Source organism: Ambystoma mexicanum, chromosome 4p (genome assembly GCF_040938575.1).
Source record: "Ambystoma mexicanum isolate Mex_15411 chromosome 4p, UKY_AmexF1_1, whole genome shotgun sequence".
Taxonomy (NCBI): domain Eukaryota; kingdom Metazoa; phylum Chordata; class Amphibia; order Caudata; family Ambystomatidae; genus Ambystoma; species Ambystoma mexicanum.
Window position 1 is genome coordinate 400,039,542 of NC_090927.1, and position 21,883 is coordinate 400,061,424.

Genomic DNA, 21,883 nt, shown 5'->3' on the forward strand with positions numbered 1-21,883 from the left:
AATGAACAAGAGTAGGTACTCCCCGGACTCGAGGGGCCCGTAAAAATCTATTGCCACTCTTTCCCACTGGTGATCAGGGATCTGAAGGGACTGTAGCGGTGCGGGGGCTTCGGCCCTGGCTGTGCACTGACATGCCATGCAGTTTCGTACCCAACGGTCTACTAGCGCATCAAGGAATGGGAACCATACGTGGCACCGAAGTTGCCGTTTGGTGTTGTCCGCCCCGCGATGGCCTTCATGGGCCGTCTTTATAATGTCCGACCGCAGGGCTGCTGGGATTATTATTCTGCACCCTCGGAGGAGTATGGACTTGTCCTTGACGGCTAGCTCCGTATGAACTTTTGCCAACCTTTCCAGTTCATCTCGATTTGCGTCTGGATGTTCCGTCAGAAACTTCCTGTATGACTTCCATCTGTTGTGTTCTGTGAGGTTGATAGCCAGTGCTATGGACGGATCTGCAGCTGACGCCTCTGCGACCGTCTCCAGTGATATTGCCGGAGGGAGTGCGTTCGTGGTGACGTAACTGATGTATTCTACGTCTCCCTTTCGCTGCGTGGCTACTCCTGTGGGGTGTCTCGACAGGTAGTCCGCTGGGTTGTGTTCCCCCCCGGACGATGTATTATCTGATAGTCATATTCTTGCAGGCGGATGCCCCACCGTTCAATTCGTGGCGGGATCTTGGTTCGTGGGTTGCCGAACAGTGAGAGCAGGGCTTGATGGTCCGTTATTAGGGTAAATTTTTTTCCTATGACAAAGTTGTGGAAGTGCTCGCATGCCCAGACTGCTGCTAGTCTTTCTTTTTCCGCCTGCGAGTACGTGGACTCAGGTTTCGAGAGAGCTCTGCTGGCATAGGCCACCACGTGTCTCGGGTGGGTGACTGTTCCATTTGTTTGGGCGAGGATGGCACCCAGCCCGACTGGACTTGCGTCGACCACGATTTCAGTGTGCCAACTGGGGTCAAAGTAGGCAAGTTTTCTGGCTTCCGCTAGGTATTGCTTGATGGAGTCGAACGCATCTTGGCATTCTGCCATCCAGGCGAAAAGCATGTCTTTTTGAAGGAGTTTCCTGAGCGGTTCCGTGATTGTGGCATAGTGTGGTATGTATCTCGCGCATTATCCTGCCATCCCCAGAAACGATTGCACGTCCGCTATTTGCCTTGGTTCTTGTAGGCTGAAGATTGTCGCCACTTTGTCGGGATCTGGTGTTATTCCATCCGCGGAGAATATGTGGCCAAAGAACTTCAGCTTGGTCTTACTGAATCGACACTTGTCGACATTGAGGGTGAGCCCAGCGTCTTGAATGGCTTTGCAGGTGGCGCGGCGAGCTACATCGTGTTCCTCCTTCGACTTCCCGAATACTAGGATGTCGTCGCTGTAGTTCAGTGCCCCTCTGATTGGGCGAATGATTTGTCTGATGGTTTCATGAAAAATCTCTGCGGCCGATGAAATGCCAAAGTTGAGGCTCTTATAACGGAATAGGCCATCATGCGTGGCGAATGTGGTTATGCCTCTAGATTCTGGATGAAGTACCAACTGGTGGTAACCCTGATTAAGGTCCAGTTTTGAGAAGAGGGTGGACTTGTTTATTTGGACGATCATGTCCTCGATTCTGGGGCCAGGGTGTCGCTCATGCTGGATCGCGGTGTTGGCAACGCGCATGTCGACGCAGAGTCTGAGCTGTCCCCCCTCTTTTGGCACGATGACTAGTGGGGAGACCCACGGGGTCGGACCCACCGCTGGTTCAATTATGTCATTTTCTAGGAGTTGTCCGAGTTCAGCTGACACTGCAGCTTGGAGATGGAACCCAACTCTCCTCGGGTGCTGGGGGACCGGGCGAACTGTGGGGTCAATATGTAGTTTAACTGAGGGTCCTTTCAATTTTCCTAGGCCCTTGCAGATGAGGGGGTATTCTTCCATGATGGCGTCTTTTCATATCAAGTCCATCTCCCTGGGTTCCGCTTGGATGTTTGACACGCTCTCTTTCGCTACCTGGGTTGGTTCTAATGAATAGATCTTGTCACCATTTCGGACGTGTATGTCTATGAGTCCCAGGGAGGAGTCCGTCCTGTAGCTGAGGAGGCACCTTCCTTTCGTTGGACTGCGAATGACGTGTATGCTTGTTGTTATGGCACGGTTGCCGTGGATGAGGAGACGGGCGAAGAAGCCAATTAATTGTAGTGGAGTGTCGGCGCCCCATTGATATATTTTGGACTCAGACGGCACTAAGGCCGGTTTCTTGTGAATTTGGTGGAACTCCTTTTCGCCCATTATGTTGACCGTAGCTCCTGAGTCAACCAGAAAACAGAATTGGTGGCCTCCTATTTCCATTGGTATCTTGGGTGCTTCACGTGCTTGTCCTTCGTCCATGATGAGGTTGACGTACTCATCTTGCCGATAGTGATTATATTGATAACCTTCCTCTTCGAGGTGCTGTTGGTCTGCCTCGTAGTGAGAGATGGACTCTGGGGGCCCGTTGTATTCATCTCTAATGCGTGATATTTGTTCATATTCTCCATCGCCTTGGGGTTCTTCCGAAGGGTAGACGTCTTCAACTACTCTGACGTACCTTCTCGGGTTTTGTTGAAAGGGGCGCGATGGGTAGCTTTGGGCTTGTGGATTACTGTAGGGTATATTGAACTGCGGGGCGACTGGTGGTCTTTGGGTCGGGAATGGTTTGCCCTCTCTGCAGACCGATTGGAAATGTCCCTCTCTTCCGCAGTTGCCGCATTTCTGGGACAATGCAGGGCATGTCCCTGGATGGGGATACGGCATTACACAGCAGTAACACTGGCGTTGTGTTCTTGGAATCGTTGAGTAGTTGAGGTTGGGTCCTCTCTCTGTTGTCCTGGCCTTATTGGCCTGCATTGCTGCGATCATCTCATTCTTATCATGCTTGGAGGAGGCGGTGCCAGTTATCTGCGTCACTTGTTTTTCGACTCTCTCCAGAATCCTTGCCATCTGGCTGACCTCATCAATCGTGACGGGTTTTTTTAACAGTTGCTTCTTTAGTGTTTGGGATACACACCCTTCAATCACTCTCAACCTAATGGCTTCATCTAGGGAGAAAGCGTGGAACTGGCAGTTTGTGCCTTTTATTCGTAAGCGGGTGATAAACTCGTCGACCGTTTCATCTGCCCTCTGTGTGCACTGATTGAAAATGTATCTTTCGTAGTCCCTGTTGGGTTCAATCACCAGCCGTCTGTTCAGGGCTGCGATAAGGGCTGGGAAGTCCGCTTGTTCTGCCGATGGAATGGTTTTCAATAGTATTTTAATGTCGTTCCCTGCGAGGTTCAGAAACATGCTGCGTAGTCTTGGGGATTTCTCTTCACCCGCGGCGTCAATGAAGGTGTTGAAATCTTCCAACCACTCGACCCACCTTGGGCCTTTGTCTGCCTGCTGCATCATGGAGAAGGGGGGGGCATGCGCCATGCCGTGGTTGCTGTGTTCCCCGCTGGGGCAGGCGGGGCCGGGGCCTGCTGATCTTGGGGTGCGCTCATTGTGAGGGTGAGCGATGCAGTTCACCTGCGTGCATCTGTCTCTGGGGGACCGTTGCCTTGGTGGCGGGTGGTGTGGGCTGGCAGGCAGCGCAGGGTGTCACCCACCTTTCACCGGGGTCCCGCTGGCGGTCTCCAGAGCCTGGATGGTGTGGAAGGCGGATGGTCGTACTCCCCGAAGTCGGTGTCTTGCTGTCAGTGGCCGGGCCCAGGTCAGGCATGCTGGTGGGTGTCTGGGTCTAGGTCTGCTGCTGAGTTGGGCCTGGGATCAGGCTTGCCGCTGGAGCACACCTGGAGCTGGGCCTGGGATCAGGCTTGCCGCTGGAGCACACGTGGAGATTTCGTTAGCGCTGGTTTGTTTATTTATTTATTTATGTATTTATTTTTTATTTTTTTTCTCGTAGGAGGAGGAATCCTCGGGATTATACATGCGTCCTTCCTGCGTGTCGCGGGAGCCGCGGAGGAGCGTGTTGCTGGCGGGCCGGGATCGGCCTGTCGCGGGAGCCGCGAGGAGCGTGTTGCTGGCGGGCTGGGATCGGCGTGCGGCAGCTGGTGTGGAGGAGGAGGCGAGTGCTCGTGGGCCACCAGTGCCCGACGTGCGCTGCAGAGCTGGATCGGCGCCGTAGGCGAGGAGGAGGAGGAGGAGGACTCGGCGGCCCTGGGAGACACCTCGTTGCCAGTTGTTAGGCCCAGAGGGGCCCGCGTAAAAAGGACAGGCACACCGAGGGTTCTGGAACACGTCTTCTTTATTTGACATACAACTTCTAACCCCGCTAGGCACTCCCTCCCCCCAGCGTCACGCGTCACGTGTTCGGACCACTTGACACAGTCCATGTCTCTTAAAGAGACAACCCAGTGTAACAACATGGTAGTCATTGCAACGGATCATAAAACATTTTCGAAAACGAACGTCAGATACATCAAATCCATTCCCCTCCCTTCTGTCGCATATATCTGCTTCTGGCTGTTGCAAGATATCATTTAGGTCCTGTTTCCCTTATTGGATCTGCTTCCATTTTTCAAAGAGTTGCTCGTCTTTGTTCTGTGCCCTTCTATGGTCCCTGTAATGTCTCTTCCCTCCTTATCTGCGTCGCATTGCGGCTTCCTCTTGTCTCAAGTGGTCTCAACTCCACAGCAGCCCTTTGTTGTTTTATGGCATGCCACACTTTGCCATTCCTCAGCTGTTAACCAGATAGATTTCCCAGCTTTTTCAGGAGACACGCCCATATGCACAGCCATTCAGATGGGCCGCCGCTGTTGAGGCGCGTTACTAGCAGATAACCAAATGTGTGTGAAAAGCTCACTTAGCACGAGCAGTTACTAACTAACGAGCAGTTACTAACTAATACATAACAAGTGCAATTCATTTATTTTAAGAAGAGAATTTAGTTTCGCATCTTTGGATGGCAGCTTCCAACAATAATACACCTTACTCAAAGCACCTAAAGGAAAAAGCTGAAGGAAAAGGGTGGTTTTCATGAAAACAGCTCCATGCGCCCGCCCAGCAATGCTGTCACTCCCATCGAGGCAAGTCTGGCTCAGCTTTCCGTGCTGACGAGCCAGCGCCCTGTCACCAGTTTCGCACTGACAGTTGCTGCAGCAAGCGCGAAAACCGTGCCTTGCTGGGTTTGATTTAGCAACACAAAAGGCAGCCTGTCTCCTCGGAGATTTGGCAGGGAGCACTCTGGAAAGAGATAGCGTGTGCTCGCTCCCTCCTCGCGCCCAGCATTTGATATGTAAATGCTACCGAGGAGTTGTTTCCCTTTCGGTGAATGCTTTTGTAATGCCGGTGCTTTCGTTTGGCCCATGTATTTTACCAGCTGTTCCTTAATGTTTCATATTTACACATGTCAGACAACTCCCATCCATTCAGTCTGCATAGAATCACTTGACAGCGATGTGCCATCTACCATGCCACACCTTTAAGCACTGAATATTCTTGAAAGCGCCACTGTTAACAATAACTTGATGACCGTTTAATTCAACGCCATTCTCCTGTAAGGAAATAATCAATTGTAGAGTTGATTTTACTTCTAAACAGGATGTGCTAAATTCTATAAATGACATCTAATAACGTGTTCGATGGGGGAAGTAGAGACGCCAAACGTTTGATTCGTAAAAACATCCGTTATGTCAAGACTAACGTTGCCGACATGATGATTAAAGATAGAACTATTAAGAAGATAATAATACAAATAAGTGCCAGTATTGGGTTAAATGGCGGCGAACCTAGTGCAGACATGCGCAATGGCAAAGAATGATTTCTGGCAAATAGAGATGCAGGAGGCGCGTGGCCGCTGTTAGGAACTGAGAAAGGAACTAAAGAAAGAAAGGTAGGTAATCCTGCAAGCCTGCAAGCAGAGGCGTTGCTTGGGGGGTGGGAGGGGGCGGGGAGAGGGGCTAGGGGCTATAGTCATGGGTCTTTTCGTTGCACCCCCTGATAACAGCGCAGGTGCTACAACCTAAAGGTTAACTAGCCCTGAGTCCCGACAGTCCCGATATTGGTGTAGCCCAGGATCTTTTCCAGACCTAGCAACACCCCTGCCTGCAAGTGCTTCACAATGGCATGATTATATTAGCAAACATTCTTTTCAATGACAGAACAGCGGATACTTCCAACCCCATAGCTCTCAACCATTTATATTGCAAAGGCGGGTGAAAACACCTGATTTTATTTTTGGCGGGTGAGAGGCCCATTGAAATGAATGGGCGTGAAGGTGGCTTGGCGGGTGAGTCAGTTGTTTACAAGGCGGCTGACACCCGCCAAAAGCGTGTGACTTGAGAGCTATGCAATCCAAGCATTGACAATATTGAAATTAAACTGCCTATCGATAGGTACAGTATTATTGAGAAAATGAAAAGATTTAAAGTATTGGGAGCCCAGGCAGAAATGGGTTGGTTAATGCTCTTTTAAAGAGTGACCCAGAGAAGTGAGTTAGTTTATTAGAAATCCTACTTAATAAAGTTGGTACCAAGAAACCCATCCCTATGTTTTGGAGAAAGTCTGTACGTGTCCCCATCTTTAAAACAGGCAAGAGAGCGTCACCTTTGAACTGCAGGTTGTTTTCTAGGCTAGACATCATGGGAAACCGTTTTGCCTCCTTTTTTATTGGAGGAATTTCAGAAATAGGCAGAATCAGTAAGATTGCTCGATACATTCCAAACTGGATTCATAGCAGGATCAGGGCACTCACATCATTTAAGGCCGATTGATACATTAGTTGAGAGGTCAAAGTAAAGGGGCAATTCAATGCTATATGCTGTATTTGCAGACTTGGATAGAGATAGATTGTGGCAAAACCTGGAATTGTTTGACTGCCCAAGGAGTCTACTTTATGTAGTAAAGATGTTTCATGAAGAAACTGGTGTGCTATTGAGGTTGGATAGTAGGGAAGTAAGGGCATCACAGCACAGATCCCCATGAGAGCAAGAGTGTTCAGCAAGGATGTGTGATGGCTCTACTATTTTTTAATATATAGTTGTCCGAACTTCTAATTCGTTGAAGATCGGTGCACAATTATCCTCCCGAGGATTGCCCAGACACAGGTACTTTGCTTGTCTTATGCTGATCACACTTTTCCAGGTATGTTGAGACTGGTGAGCGAATTGTGTGAATATGCCAACGAGAATAATTTAAAGATCAATACAGAAAAGACAAAAAGTATGCTATTTTCTGGAAAACTGATCAACATACCTACAGTAGTTTTGACTAATGGCCAAACTGGTTCTGTTAAAAGTTATGAATATCTGGCATCGAGAAACGCTCTGCTCGAGGCTACAATGATCTGATTGCCTCTAAAAGTAGAAAGGCTGCGCAACTTAAATTGCTTATAGCTATATTCTCAAGGCGTACAGCGGCCTTCAGCTTATAGGAAGGTATTTAAGAAATAGAACCCGAGGAGGGGGCATTACCAGATCAGCAAGGCCCCTCTCCTTGGGTTTTATTGCTTAATTAGTACCCCAGCATATTGTACAGGGTAATAATAGTATGTTTCTCGAGTTGAGAAATGGCATGTAAACCGTTTCCCAACTCCAGAAAAAAACTCCTTTCTCCCTTGCCATGGCAGCCATTAAAAAGTGTTTAAAAAAGTAAACAAAGAAAATGGCACACAGGAATGGGGCGAAGAGACTACAATTAGTCCCTTCTCTCTTTCCATCGTGCCCATGCGCAAGTTGGAGATGCATTGGGGACACAACTGATTCTGGCACCAGTGGGGGACAACGCAGCACAAGGGTAAGTGGGGAGGGGGTGGATGTAGCTTAAATATGAGGAAAAGTGGGGTGAAGGGAGCACAGGGGTGTGCACTTTCCTGATTCCCAGCGAGGAAAGATGGCGGCCTGCCACTCTGAGGAGCCTCAAAGCGGGACCTTCCCTCTGGGGTAAGGACCCTGTTCTGAGCCTCCTCATTGGCTGGGAGGCAACCACACCCCCTTCGCTGGGTACTAATAAGCTTTATAAGTAATGCTATTGCACAGCAGTCTTACATGGCATTGAGGCACTGACATTAAAAGACTATTAATGGTTGCAGGTACTTGGGGCATATTTTGGAAAAAAGTATTGGGCTTGCCCTCTGCAGTCTCCATGCAAATATTAAGGCTGGAATTTGGTTTGATAATATTACAGGCTCAGGCACTTATAGGACAGGGTATTCTCTTTATAAAGGGCCTCATCGCGAGTTTGGCGGTAACCCTTAAATGCGGCGGTAACGCTATTACCACCGAATTTAAGGTTACGCCAAATCACTGGCTTGGCGGATTTACCCCCAGCTCTCAGCTGCATGTAAGGCCCGCACTGGAGAGAGGAGCATACAGAATGCTGTGTGGCGTGGAAGGTCTGATGGGCCCACCGAGAAGCAGAAGCTGGAGAACTGGAGTCCTTGCGCTGCTCAGGCAGTGACAGCGGAATGCTTCCACCAGACTGCAGAAGCCAGCCAAAGAGTAGTGAAGGGACGGGATTCTCTCCCAACCTACTCGAGTGTTATAGCAACCACGGAAGCTCGTGAAGGACTCCAAAGCAGCCACACATAACCGGTGAGCCCAGCTGGGGAAGGTGGGATATTGGGATGCTTCGTGGCCAGTGCTGCGCACCATGCAAGAGGGCAAGAAACCTAATACACGTGATTATGAAAGGGTTGCTGAATGACTGGATATCAAAAGCATGGCCAAGGCTGAAGCCTGTAGTTTAATATGTGAACTGTGTAAGAATGTCCTGGCAGGGGAGTATACCCCTGGATATCAAAAGCATGGCCAAGGCTGAAGCCTGTAGTTTAATATGTGAACTGTGTAAGAATGTCCTGGCAGGGGAGTATACCAGGCAAAGCCAGTTGTGTGAAGCAAATTTTAGGGATGACCCATGACCTTTGGATTGTGAATTTAATGAGCTGTATAAGAAAGACCTGTCAGAAAACATACCAGGTGGAGTCAAGTCTGTTAAGGGAACTGACCATCAGAAACCAGCCCCAAATCAGCTGGTTAATTACCCACCAGCACCTGGGCATCCCCATGATCTTGTACGATCACAGGAATTTGTGCTGTCATTTTATCCACTTGAATGGTGACTAGTGCTACAGAGGAAAGTTTGGGGGGCCCACTAGCTAACATACTGGTCCTCAGAGGAGCACCTACATAGTACTCTAGCTTGATCAGTGTCCTATCCACCACTGGCATGCTAGCCCCAGTTTCTCTCAAGCCAGTGGAAGGTTGGCCATTAATGTGAACACTTCTCAAAAGTCTTTGGGTTTTCAGTGAGATAGTGTCCAGTACTTCCGAGTACTGGTCCTAGGCCCCAAGGGAAACTAAGGAGATCTCTGCAGGAGCACCAAAAGTTATTGCTGGAGAGGAAGTGAGGACAGTGGTGTCCACCTCGGATCTGCGTGAAATGACAGAGTTGAAAAGTCTGACTACCAAAAGTCTGTTCCCCTCGTTTGCTCATATATATATATAGCCCCCACCTTACGCCTATACATTTTGTATTAACTTTACCCCCCACATATACAAAAGGGAACAAATGGGGGTCAGACATTTGGTACTCTGTCCTTTTGACCTCAGTCATTTTGGCCTAACCCCTCCACCTCAGGTATAGAGCAAGGTTCGGCTAGAATTACAGCCTGGACACCAAATGCCTTACTTTTACACTTGGAGCTACCCTTCCGTGGTCCTGTGCCCCACACTCCGAACAAGTACCAGGAATGTGTGGAACTAGACCAGGGCCACTACGAGCCGTTCTACAGCAGGAGGACCACTACTCTTACTCCCACACCCATGGGACTTATCCCCACTAGCTTTGTGTGGAGAATTGTTTAGGTTTATTCGAATGTGGCTACTTCTTAGACTCATCAGGTTTCCGAGAAGTCAATCTGTCCTTGTCCTTATCCTTCCCACTGGGATCCTTAGGGGACACCTTGTGGGAGACCCATTTGTCTGCCAGATTGGCTAACTTAAAAAGGTGTAATATGTTCTGGTCAGCAATGTACAGACACAGCTCTTGTGAACAAGCCTCAAATAAATGCTCAAAGAAATAGAGGTGAGACAAATCAACAAAAGTTGTCACCTTGTAACCATCAATCCACCCCATAATATGCTTATGTGCAGCATTCACCCAATCCACCCAAGACATACTATCTCTCTTCTTAAGTTCCCTGAACCTTTTAAGGTACTTGGTAGGTGTCTTGCAAAACCTGGCAGCCAAAGCAGCTTTCATGCACTCATGCTGACCTCTTTCTTCCACAATCAGCTTCAGAATACAGTCATAAACAGTCTGAGGTACTCTACTTAGCAAACAGAACCATCCATTTGGTCAACATCATAGATTTCACAAGCCATCTCAAATGCCTCTATCCATTGGATAATAGCCAAACCCTCCACGGAAGCAACCACCAAGTCTTTCATGAATTTGGTGACAGAAGACCTGACAGTTGCAACTGGTCAACTGGTCTAGCTGTCGTTTCTACTTCAGCTTGCTCCAGCTAGAGTCGTTGACTCTCAGTGTCTATGCCTTTAAACATCACTTGGTGTGCCAATTCCTCCTTCTTTAACTCAGCTTCTGCCACCTTTACACCCTATGTGGCAGGGGTGTTTACACCAGCCCACACTTACATTTCGATTACAGTTGGACCAAACACCTTAAGGAATAGACTAAAACATATATAATGTTGGTGTGCAGTGGAGCTTGTATGTCTATCAAATATTTAAACATCAAAGGCAGGTGTCTCTATGTGTCAGATGTGTGCTCTGCATGCACTTATAGTTGGCACAAGTATTCCTTATTCTAAAAAGGAATTTATCACTATATAAATTCCTGCCTCTGCTTCAGGTTTCAAAGGATAACATGATGTTCTTGGAAACAGGTTTGTGGTATCTACATGAATGTGCACTGGTTTTATGCTACAAATTTACCTTACTTCGTTTGCATGCTGCAAACACAATTCTTGGGTCCCTCCTGATTTTGTTATAAATACCCATGCTTATGTTCCTCTTCATTTTTCCCTTTGTATTTCTCCTGCTCTGTTTGCAATAAGACCAACACTACATTCTCAAGTTAATTTGAGATATCTAAGAATTATCCATCCATTATACAATAAATAACTTACAAAAGGGTTGAAGACTTACACATTTACTGTTAGCAAGGGATTCAACAGAAATGCATGGTTGTCTTCTGAAACTGGACCACTTAGTACTGGGCGAACCACTGGCTTGTTTGAGATCTAAACACTGGCTTGTTGAGATCTTAATTTCAGAATGGCTTTCCCTTCTGTCAATCTGACACAGCATATTTTGTCCATGTATTTCACATTCTGCAAAGGGTCCCAGCTGATTAATGGGTATGAAAGTTTGCACAATGACGTCGGTTTTCTCTGGCATGCCTAACTACTATTTTTGGTGTTTGATCTAGAAAAAGAAATGGAAAACACTGTATGCCCCTGCTTCTGCTACAACATCTGTAACTGTAGCACCGTCAGTTTACACTTGTTGGTCTCTTTCTTTCGCTCCTGACAAGAAACACAATGAAACAAGTTCCCAGAGGGGCTTTGCTTGCCATCTCACAAAAACATTTTTGACCTTGTCTTGACCCTGGGGTAATAAACATACACAAAGGCACCACTTTGGGTGCTTGCGCCATCTCCACAGGCTTCTTTGTATCTGAATGTTGCATAAACACAATCTTCAATTGATCTAAATAATCTGCAGGGTTCTCATCTTTCTTTTGCTTACAATTTCAAATTTTGCCCAAATCATTCTTCTGTGGGAAGAGTATAGCGATCTTCTTTATCAATGCATCTCTAAACTCAAACCAACCTAACACCAGGGCACATTTCTTCATTTGACAAGCCACTCTCGTCAGTGAGATGCTGGCGTACCTCTTCAGGCATTATTGCTCCTGTATCAGCCCAGAAGGAATATAGCACTGAATCACAGCCCTCACCTCCTCCATAAACAGCTCAGATTCATCTCTGACATTAAAAAATTCCTTAACCAAATTCCTCAAATCCCGGGCTGTCTAAGGGGCATACATCATTACTAAGCCACCTGCACCGTCAGCACAAACTCCCGGTAAGTAACTCTCTCAGGGGCTTGTAATTGCACAGCCAATATCAAAGCTGTAAGAGTTTCTATGGGACACAAAGTGTTTTCCGTTCCGCTAATGTGATGTGCAGATAGACATTGGGAGGACTATTACACACATTCTTGGCTTCTAAATTCTTTGCGGCCTGAAATATTCTCCTGCTAGGCAGCCCGCGGGCAATAGAACTAACTCCACCAGAAAGCGAGCATCCAATGTGGCTGGATCACACACGATCATGATTAGGACACAGCCAGAGCGACATACGTCTCCTCCGGCATGACAAAGACACAGAAGGACTATAAGACACATGTAATGGGATGGTCCACTAGGCAGGCCTCTGGACAGACAAGATTGCAGGTTCATCAGCCATGAAGGGGGTACCAACAGACAGCACTTGAATGGGGTACCAACAGGCAGCACTTTAAGTGATGCCAGGAGTTGCCACATTTTGCCTGGAGCAGGGACAATGGTGGTTCTTGATCAGGCGATCTCACTATGTTAATAATGTACGGGTGCATTAGGGACTCTCGGAAAGCATGGAGAAAAACCTTCCGGGTGCTGGCATTCCATCAATGTACCAAGGGTTTCCCACAGCAGACATACTGGACAACACTCTTATTATAATAAGTATTGAAGGCAATGAGCCTACTGATGTTTGCTAGGGAGGGTTAAGACCAATAAACAACGTGTGGATGCCAACGGCAGAATACAAGATGTACTTGCTTTTTGACATTACCCTGTGGCCTCATATGGAGAGCTATGAAATAGATGCTTAGATCCTTGTTGAAGGGTACAACAAAAGGTGTTCCTTCGGTATTTCAAAGAAATTGAACACTGAAAGGTAAATCTTTTGTGTAAAAACTATTTGCTAAAAATGTGTGTAAATTGTGCATAACAATTTCCTTTGTTTAAACTGAAAGATTATTAGAAAATGAAGCTCAAAAACCACAAACGGGAATTAGAAAGAGGAGAGTAAAGGTGAGTGTAAAGCTACCACTTCCCCCGCGTGACTTGCAATTCCATTAACTGCGATATTTACCACAGGTCAGTATGATCAACTCCAACGATCACTGTGGAATGTTGCAGTATCTGCTCCGTCACAGACAACTACAATACATGTTTGCTTGTACATAAATCATATATGTTCATTCAAAAAAGGGACATCTATGTCCAATGAAGTTATTCATTTTGCTATTTCATGAGTCCAGGAGTTCAGTTCTGGATGGAGCACCCATTTTTTGTCAGAGCTTTCACTGTTTGCTAGTTTACAACTCCAGGGCAAGTGATAAGGGTGATTTAAGGGGACATCACATCTGTAAAACAACTCCTAAGCAATTGATGGAGTATGCCCCCACTCTAAACGTGGCTTGGGTGGGGTAAGTGTGGAGACGTTTCAGCGAGATGGGGGTCCTTCCTCACCTTCCTCGGGACAGCAGTTTGTCAGTGACCCATTTTCTGGTTTTATGGCTGTGTCCACGAGCAATGCCTTATAGATAGTTGTGGGAATTCAATTGATTGTCAGAAATAGATAAATTAAGTGAGTCCTTCCCCAGTTTTTCGGCAGACCCGAAAAATATGCTTTACCGCTCCTTAATAAGGAGGTGGCCGGTTTGTATTCTCTTGATTTCAAATGATTTTCGGGAGTAGTCGGTGGAGTGAATCCTTCCCCAAAATGTTGTAGGACCTGAGAATTATGTTTTACCACTCCTCGTTCAAGAGACAGGTCGGCGTGGGTTCTTGCAGGTCCACCGTTTTTTGGCAGCTGTTACCGGCTGCTCTCTTTCAGACTCGCAGCGTTCAGCTCCTGGACTTACTGGAAAACATTCCACAGAATTGAAAAATTCTAACTTAAAGCAAAACAAGTTTGTAGTCCTGGGGTTTTGTTCGTGAGGGGCTGGAGCAGAGCCAGAGGCAGGGAAGGGCTTGAGCAGGCAAGGCCCACCCAAAATCTGTAAATGCCCACTTGGCAGTGCTGTGTGAGCATTAACAGATTTTAATGTCACTGCGGCGGGCCCAACTATATCAGCTTCAGGCACCACTTGTTAGAGAATCCAGGCTACGCCTCTGGGCTGGAGGGGCTATAGGCCCGGGTCTTTTGGTTGTAACCCTGGATAGAAACTCAGGGGCTGCAACCAAAAGTCTAGCTTGCCCCGAGTCCGGACTGTACCACCATTAGCGTAGCCCCACATCTTTTCCAGACCAGGCAACGCACCTGTTCAGTGGAAAAGAAGAGCAGTTCACAGAAAACCATTCAATCACCGAGCACATCTTGGCAGGATATATTACAATATTCGAGGAATGTTCCAGCAGTGAGGCCCCTAAAGACGCATTATCGAATATTCATTCATTTTGTCCAAAATCTCCCCATTGACAGATAACAACACAGATGTCCACTGTGTTGCTGATCCACTCGTGAGCCCTGCAGGATGTCCCACATGTGGTGGCTGAAAGTGGGACGCAGTGTGCCATAATCATGTCCAGTCACCCAATGATCAGTGGAGGTAGGTTGCGACCGCTTCACTGGGACTGGGGCAGATGCCAGTGAGCTGAGATACAAACTAGTACATTTCCTCCCAGAGTGATTTCTAGTGCAGGTGCAATTGCCACCATAAACAAACAGACCTACTCTGGTTTATGTGTTGCTTCTGATGGTGGACATTTCTCCAAAATGTGCACTTGGAAGTGTGAATGGTTCCTAGTTTTACACAGTACGAATTGTAAATGAAGGTGGTTGGCACACTATGGAGAGTGAGAGGCAGGTTTGGAAAAGCATTCCATGGTCTGGAGGAACAAACATGCAGCAAGGCCCTGGCGTTTCCCTGTTTAATCGCCCATAAAACGTGGGGGGGGGGGGTGCTCACACCAAGGTTGCATGCCATTTGACATAAGACAACGATTGTTCTCATGGGCTGGCACTGTGCACAGCAGGGGGGGTAGCCCACAGTGACAGAATGGCAGCTGAATCTACCTCTTTGTTAGTGTGTGTGGGTGTTGCACTAATACTCCATGCATGCCTCCGGCCGCACTGACCATGTTGTGCCGGGTGCCATACATTCGGCACGGCAGCCACGGGGCCCGTGTCTCCTTGTCTGATAGTACAAATATACCCATGTGAAATAGGCAATCCCTCTTTTGCATGATTGCAAAGCCCCCGTGCAAATAAGGGAATGCCACTTTTGGAAGACAATGCCATAAGAATAGCGTGCACACAGTGACACACCATGATTAAAAAAATAAAAAAATAAAAAAAAGTTGGAAATACTGCAAACTAGGCTGATTTGGGGTGTGTGCCTGGAGGGGGCAAATACAGTAAGGATTAGCTCACGTGGGGGCATTCCACGGTGTGCTCCTGTGGGCTATTCTGTGAATGAGTGTTTCCAACAGGGGACACTAACATGCATAGGTTTGAGCCAATTCCAGCCTTATCTTTATTCTGCTACCGTTTCCAGCATGAACTCTAGTTCCCTGAATGCATTATTACTAGGCGTGTCATTACTCCTCTGGAAATGAAATCACGTACAGGAACACGCGCCGCATTACTGAATCGAGGCCACCCTCCCTGTAAGAGCTCTTTCTTTGCCATATCCCAAGCATTCGCCGCTCAATGTCAAAGGCATTTGGCGCTGGAAACTTGAAGTGATTAAGCGCTCCCAGGAAACGTTTGATAGCGCCATCCTGCATGACAAATAGGGATCCGCGTAGAGTGCACTGGGAGAGGAATATTTATCTGCATGGCAGCGAGCCACGCGCAGGAATACTTAGCACAGCAATCTGTAACAGCAACCTAGGCATTATGGCAGCAGTGTGCTCGCGCTGCTCTTTCTGAGCTGCTGCGTGAGGTCATTCGGAAACATTTGCTTCCAAATCCCTAAAAGGAAGGGAGAGTATTCCTTGACGCATGGTGTAACCTCATTCAATCTTCAGTGGGAAGACAAGAAAAAGCGGCTTAGGTAAGGATTGGACAGCTAAATCTATATATTGACAAAGCTAACCGGTTTGGCTTTTGTGCAGGTATGGGAAAAACATTTGCCAGACACTGCCATAATGGTACTACCTGACGATAGGATGGCAACAGCTGGAATATGGTGTGATTACCTGGGCTTTTGATAGCAAAGCCTGGCAAAAAAGTCCTATGTCATCCCTGCACAAATGCCACAATTAATGGCTTTGGCAATGCTTGTTCATAAGAGGGTGTCAGCGCAAGGAACATATATAAATCAAGAGACTGAAGAGACACCTGGTAAAAATGTTTTTATTATACTGGCAGCTCATTCACAGCTGCAATCAAGCCATTAACCTTTAGCAAACTGCTTATAAAACCACACTGGCAGGTTGAAGTCAGTAGTAGAGTGTAGTGTAATTGCTTGATAGAGCTATCTTAAAGAGATTCAAGGAAGATGTGTTGTGGGTGGGGAGGGACAGGTAGTGAGTAAATAGATTAGCATGACTAAGGGCAGTTAATGGGTGGGTAAATAACCAAACAACACCCACAAGCTGTGTGCCCCTCATCCCATGCCATCTTCCTGCTATCTGCACTCCAGTGCAATAGTTTCTGTTTATAGGTGGCGCTTACCCTTAAAATGACAGCTAATTGTTATGTTTCGGTCTCGGGAGGATAGCTCAGCGGCAACGTGCTCGCCTTGGAAGCAAGAGGACACAGAACAACACAGGTTCGGTCCGCTCTTAGAAACCTCTGGGTATTAAGCGTATTATGAATAACCTATCATATCATATCATTTTTTTATTGAAGCTATTTTCACACCTCTATGGAGGCAGTGCATGGACCGCTTTCCATCAATGAGTAGGAACAAATAAATGGCAATACACATGCTTCTACACCTCCCAATACATGCTAGTTTCTATTCATTTCATATTTTTACAAGTAGTTTTGCAGGTCTAACCTGCTTTTTCATGTGAATATCATGTATTATTCCATATGCCTCACAATCCTTGCTGTGTGGATGATTGTAACCTGAAAATAGAAATAGAAATATAAAAACTCCAGTGAGTTGATACAGCCGTTCAACCCGTTGAGTGTAATACATCTGTAGTTGACCTTGAAGCCTACTCTCTGTTCTAGCACATTCAAGGGAGTATAAGCACACCACTATTGTCATTCAAGGCTTAATGAATAGCCCTTGTTTTTTTAAAATTCTGATTCACATGTGAAGAGACCACACATTTGTCAATTTCTACCTCTTATTTACTGCTGTTTGATTTATTCATTCTGTGTTTCTTTGCTCCTCTTTGCCTCTGGAGCCTTGCTCACTCTACCTTGTATAGACGCTATACACTTTAAATGATGCAATATTTGGCTCCTGCAAATGTTTTCTTCTTATTTAATCTAATAGAAATATGTCTCATCCATGGCTTATCCCTCTGTCTCCTCCTTGATCCCAAGCCAACATAGGCTCCTCTTTGATTTGCACACAAAGATGTTCTTCCAGCATCTCCTAACTCTTCAACCTCAATTTGCTTCTGAGTTAGCTGAATTGAATCTTTGCACAAGCTGGCATCCATTTTACAACTATGGCTGTCCTTGCCATGTTATATATTCCTCTATAGCAAGCTTCTATATGTCTTTTCTGCCTTGTGTTACTGCGTATTTAGACTTACTTTGTCTTCTTAAGTACTTTATCATTTTTTAGATGTTTCTCTTGTCACTTCATTTACATTGTCTCTCGTAAGTATTTTCATATTGTTTCAGTATGGCTTTGTATATCTGCTTTATGACATCACTTGGCCCTCATCAGGTTTCACTCAGAGCTCCATGATGTTTAACGGTGCATGCTGACATCCTTCCATACAGCATCCTTCCACACTTTCTGTGCAAGGGTACATCTGGTATGGCTGTCTGAGTTCATACCATCTCTCATACACTCGATGCAGTATAGGAGCAACACATGGGGACCCATACAGAGCTCTTCTCCAACTGTTCCAATCTGACCGAAGTGAGGCGGTGGGAGTTAGGGATAATGCCTCCTACTGCTCCTCTACATCCCCCCACTGGTCGAGTTCTTGACCACATTCATCTCTTCATTCTCCTTTGTCATCTGTTCATACTGTCATTTCTTTGGGACCCATACTTTTGTCACCCCCCTCAGGTGACCTGCATTCTTTATATGTTCGTCCACACTCCAGATCATGTGGCAAAAATCTCCTGATGGTGGACAGAATGTCCATCATCCTATGTATTTTTTATGATCCTTAGGGTAGTGGTACTTCGTTCCTGGAGTTGCAACCATAATTTTCTTTATATTCTCACAGGTACCTTCCTCATTTTGCATCTGCTCACCAGTTCCAGCGTCTATATCAATCATGATCTTCATTCCAATAGCTTTCTTGATTGTCTTCTGGCATTGTTCCAAGATGATCCTTATGAGACAAAATCCTAGCAATACCAACACTAGTACTTCTCCAAGTAATGTGAAGGCATTTGCCTACCAAGTTGGAATCCATGTGAACAGGGATGAAAACAAATCATCCTCATTAGTCTTAGCTCCTTCAACCACCATTTCTGTTTGCAAGGTTGACAACATTGTTATTGCTTCTGTCAAAGGCCCATTCTATTCATCATGGCCAGGTTTAAATGTACAACAAGAGGTCCCAATTGTGGCGTACATGCCTCCTTCCATTGCTGTAATTAAGTCCAGGACAATCCTGCTCTGGAGGGCCATGAGCCTCATTGACCTCAACTCTTCTCTGATCGCATTAAATCATTTTAATGTCATATTGATCGTTTGTAGCAGCTCCAATCTGGTTGTTTGTAACCACTTGGTGTTTACTGCAGTCTGAATTCCTGGCAGGAATATAACTGTGAATATCACTGCTGTTCTGCTGAACAATGTATGCTAAACTTGAATGTGATAATAGGCTTCTATTGATTTTACTGAGAATTAATTATCTCTCTTCTGTCTGCTTCAATTAAGCAATCTTTTCTTCATCATGTTTGTGTCCATTTTTGAGAAGTCTATATAATCTGCAGGTCACTTTGTGGTACTACTAAGCCTGATATACTTATCAGTACCAATCAGAAAAGTTCTCCCCATTTTGGTGGCAACTTTATATATACTCTTGATCCACGGGTCCAGTAATGGTCCATCCGGACTGCTGGTCCTTCCTTCATGCCTGGTACATCAAGAACTCAACCACACTTGCAGTTTTCTCCAACTTTTACTGCACCATTTTTTCTGAAGCATAAAAATGCAATCTTCAGTGGTAGTATCTGGAATGGTCCTCACCCATCGTTGACCCATGTCAACAATCTTGCAATCTTAGGCCATTGGTTTTTGCATTCATGTTCTGTATTTTTGCCACAACTACTTCCCATTGTCTGGTTAATGCCAGTGCTTTGCACACAACCAATCCATAAACCCATCCTTCAGGAGTAAGCCCTGTTCCTTTAATTTGTAGTTGAACTCTTTCCCGGCATTCTCAAATTTCTTTCCCAGTCTTATCCTTGCATTGTAACATCTTATTTTCTTTAATCTTGATTCCTGCTCCATTTATTCCAGGTTGTGCATGTTTTATTACCTGATGCACTGTTTCTGGCTTTTCTCTTGACTTTATATATTGTACATAATTGTCTTCTCTTTGAGATGTCACTTTATTCACCCACACGATGGATGCTGTTCTGCCTTGGAACCATCCTCTAGTTAGGCAAAGTTCAAGGTATGTCAGGCAATGTGCCTATTTCAGTAATAATTCTGTTGCTATGAACATTTTAGAAGTTCCCAAAGCATAAGGTATATGGGAACACAAATAGCAGCTTTCATGTGAAATCTTCTTCCCACCTTCTTCATGTGCTGATACCTATTATTTAAATGAGCCGAATTATCAAGATACGTATTATATATTTGTGGTCTTCCCCAACATCCCTTTTAAATCGAAATACATGCCTAGTAAGATTTTAAAACATGCTGTTTGTGACTTCATTAGGGGAAATAGTAAATGTTTCATTGTTACCCACCATATCTGTATTGTTTCTTATAACATGTCTAAATGTCATAATAATCAGGAGGAACACAAAAATCATAATGCAGAATGACACCAAAATTATTATTCCATGGAAACTAATTGATTTTCTTGATGGCAATGAGCCTCTTATATTCTGAAACCTGCTCATTTTTACTCAGGTGTTTAATTCTGTAAATCTCTATGAATCACACCTTTATATAGAGAACTGCAAGTTCATTGCCATAATTATTCTAAAAATAATATGATTTGTCCTAAGATTTCCAAGAAACGCTATGACATTGATGTATCTTCTTATTAGAGGTGAATAAGAGTGCAAGAGGTATGTAAAAACATCATACAAGAACATATTTAAGGTTAGTGCAATAGGTAACATACAGATGAAGCATGCTTTTCTTCTTTCTGGTTCAGAAATTTAACGCACTGTTCCTTTAGCTATCTAAAAAAGTTCCAGTATAACTGCAAGTCTATTTGCTCCTTGTCAAATGTTAAAAGATATTGGCCATTAGTCTAAGGCGATACTGTGTTCTTCATTTTCCTTGTCTTTACTCTTGGCCATAGAACGAGTCTGCATACGTGAAACTTCTCCTCTTACCTCACAGTCGGTAGCTGGCAGAGGGGTCTGGGTTTCTCCTTTATATGGCTTGATGTTATGCAAATGAAGTCAGGCTCTTCATCCTTTTAACTTGGCTGCTGTGGGTGTTACTTCTTTCACATCGTACGGACCTTCAAAGTGGGGAGTACTCCATGTGTGTACAAATGTTTGTACTAGCACTGTGTCCACTGGGAATAGAATTGGCTGTTTTAACAAATCCTCTGCTTCAGTGGGTTGATTATCTTTGTTGCTTCTCTGTAACCCCTCCCTTCGATACTTAACCTGTTGAGACATGAAAGAAATACTTGCAGTCATTGTTGTTAGATAATCACTCATCTCATCACCTAGTATCTTCACTATGGGCATCAGTTTTTCACCTTGTTAGCAGAGCACAAGGGTTCTCATGCAGTGTCCAGTCACTAACTCATGAGGAGTTAGATGGTGATCTGAGCCAGGCTGGTTTCTTAGAGCATTTAAGACAAGGGGTAGGAAATGTAGCCCTCCTTCCTTTAAAATGTTATCTTTATTTTTGCAATTCTTTCCTTCACTACCCGTTTAATCTCTCACAGATGCCGCAGAAGAAAACCTATGCCTAATGCCTAAAAGAAGTACTATTTGCTAGAACAGCTCATTTACAAAAAGCAGTCCATTGTCAGACCGCGAAACGTCACACACACACCATCTTTGGAACACTTCATGCACAAGGAACTTGGCAGCACACGTGGCATCAGAGTGTGTGCATGGACCTGCCTCAATCCATCTAGAAAAAGGACATACCACGACTAGCCTATAACTGTAACCGTTGGATGTCTGCAGCATATCCATACAAACTATATGCAGATTCTGAAAATGGTCATTAGGTCAAGGAATTGCTCCTCTCACTGTTCACAAAGTGTGCTCTGCAGTAAATGCAAAGCACACAATGCAATTTATGATAAACTGTGCCACATGCTCTAACAGATTTGGTGAAAACCACTCTTCTGCTATTGAAGCAGCTAGACTCTCTCGAGTCACATGCACTGGGTAGTAGAGTTGCTCCAGCGCTACCCTCAATAATGGTGGAGGCATAACTGGCTTTCCAGTACTGTTGTGTCTTGAAATTGCCTCATTGGGGGATAAAGAACACCTCTGTTTATTCCATAAATCCATCTCTTCTTCTGGTGCTCGCCCTTGTATCTCAATTAAGTGGACAATAAACAGCATGTTAAAGCCCTCCTTTACCAACATGCATCATCCTGTCATTTCTTTAACACTTTCT